Source organism: Corylus avellana, chromosome ca11, assembly GCF_901000735.1.
Source record: "Corylus avellana chromosome ca11, CavTom2PMs-1.0".
Classification (NCBI taxonomy): Eukaryota; Viridiplantae; Streptophyta; class Magnoliopsida; order Fagales; family Betulaceae; genus Corylus; species Corylus avellana.
The window spans coordinates 15,161,747-15,164,321 of NC_081551.1; positions in this window are offsets into that span (position 1 = coordinate 15,161,747).

Consider the following 2,575-nt stretch of genomic DNA (forward strand, 5'->3'; position numbering starts at 1 on the left):
GTTAAACCCAGGACTCGGTCATCCAAATTGATTTAACTAACTAGTCCATACCACATGCACATGTTGATTAGGCACACACATATGAGGAATTCATGAAACTAAGTATTAGTTAAGTTAGACATCATAACAAGATCATCACAAAGGCGCTAATATTGAATATTAACAAAACATAACTAGATCTTCAATCTAGCCCTACTAAATAAATTAGTTATACATAGAGTTGATGTTAAACATCTTCATAAAAGAAAAGAAAGGAAAAGAATAAGCCCGAAACTTAAACTTGAAGAGCTCCAATTCTTCTCCTTACAAAACATACATATTCTAGAGGCTTAAGGGTCTATTTATAGGCTTTAGAAGTCCTTGACAAACTAATAAACCTAGGAATTTCGTAGGGTTTCAAAACCCTTGGGAGTTGGAAAACCCTAATATAGAAAGAACGACACTCTGGCCGCAGCTTGATGTGTCTCTTGCGCACGGGTGTGATCAATCGCAGCCCGTGTGCCCTCGATCGCAAGGCTGCGATCGAGCCTCTTCTGTTGTGCGCTCGATCACTGGTTGCATGCTTCGTGCTGTGTCTTCTCTGGTACTGCGCTCGATCGCAGTAACCTGTAATCGATCGCAATGTCAGGGGCTCCCATTTTTCCCATCTTCTCTCTTTGAGCCCAAATCTTCCAGATTTACTTCATTTTCTTCCAAAAGCCTACAAAAGTATGGAAAACACAAAAAGAAATTAAAATGACCTAATTAACGAAAACCAAAGGATTAAAACATGCAAGTTAAGGACTAAAAATATGAATATTTTAGCACTTTAACATGTAGCCTGATGTATCCTCAAAGTTCTCAACATCCCCTGCAAGGCATGCCACATCACCATCTCGAAAAACTATGCATCAACACTTTCCATGGCTATGCGTGGACGCTGGTGAACCCGCAAAACAATGCAATTAGTGCACCGGCGACGGGTCCGGCGGTTACAATGGGCGGTTCGATGGGTTATAAGTTAATAAATGGCATGTGGGTGTAGGGTGGCCGCCTAGCCACCCCCATAGGCCTAAGTGGCTCGGCGGCAACCCCATAGGCTATACCACTGTTTTGTTTTTTTATTTATTTATTTATTAGTTTTTCCCTCAAAACGACGTCGTTTTGGCAGGCATTTTTTAAATTGATTTTTTTTCCAAAATGGTATTTTAGTAACTCAACATTGCCAAATAGATGTAGTTTTGAAGTTTTCATCCTATTTGACGGTAATGACTAACGGAATGGCCAAATTGCAACTATTTGGTAGTTTGAGGGCTACTCTATTACTTTTTGAACATTATGGGGCTAAAATGGAAATAACTGGTAATTTGGGGAGCAAAATTATATTTTTCCCTTCTTTATTAGTGGTATGACACTTTCTAGGAGCACTATACTTTTTTTGAGAAAAATTCTAATCATTTATCATTGATAAAATAAAACACCTGGAGCTCAATACTCTAGATTAAAGAGCAGAAAGCTCTAAAGAGACAATATCAAAAATACATTGGGGAATCTCTTCCATCCATACAAAATCCGCACCAGCTTTGGTAGCTGCCTTGGCCAATCCATGTGCTGCAAAATTCGGTTCCCACTTGACATGGCCTACCATCCAACTCCTGTAAGAATTAAGCACAAATTTTATATCACCAACCACTTGACCATAAATGCACCATGTTAGATTCGGGTCATTTATGGCTTTGACCACCGGTAGACAGTCCCCCTCAAGAATAATATCTTGAAATCCCAAGTCACTGCTTAATTCCACTGCAACAAGTGCACCCATAGCCTCCGCCGTACCTGGGTCTTGAACTCCTTGTATAGTCTTACTCAGAGTTGCATTGACATACCCTTGACGATCTCGAATAATGACCCCCACCCCAATGCACTATACTTATTTAAATATATACAACAATTTTAAAAATAAATTGTGTATCAATTGTGGCTGTAGACTTGGGGCATTACCATTAGGGCTAGCAAAACGGGTAATCGGGTAGACCCGATTACGACCCGTTAAGACCCGCGACCGATTACCCTAGACACGAACACGACCCTTTTAGCTAAACGGGTTAGACACGATTATAACACGAAAAATATCCGGGTAACCCGACACAACCCGCTTAACCTGTTTAAAATTACCGGGTCATATCGGGTAGACACAATCCAACATGATCCGACACGACCTGACACGACCCGTGTTCTAAATAGGTCACCCGACCCGACACGACCTGACCCGTTTGAAAAACCCTTGATGAAAAATGGAAAAATTATGTAATATTAATAATAAATTAATAATATACCAATGCCATTGGCAGAGATGAGAGAGAGAGAGAGAGCCGAGAGGGAGAGAGAGAGTGGCGCTGGGGGGGGGGAGGCTGCTGCTTGGTGGTGCCTGCGAAGCTGCGATAGAGGGAGAGAGAGAGCCGAGAGGGAGACCGGAAGCGAGAGGCACTGGGAGAGAGAGCCGAGAGGGAGGGAGAGGCGCTGGGGGGGCTGGTGCCTGGCTGCCTGCGATTCTGTGAAGCTACGATAAAGGGAGAGAGAGAGCCGCAAGGGAGAG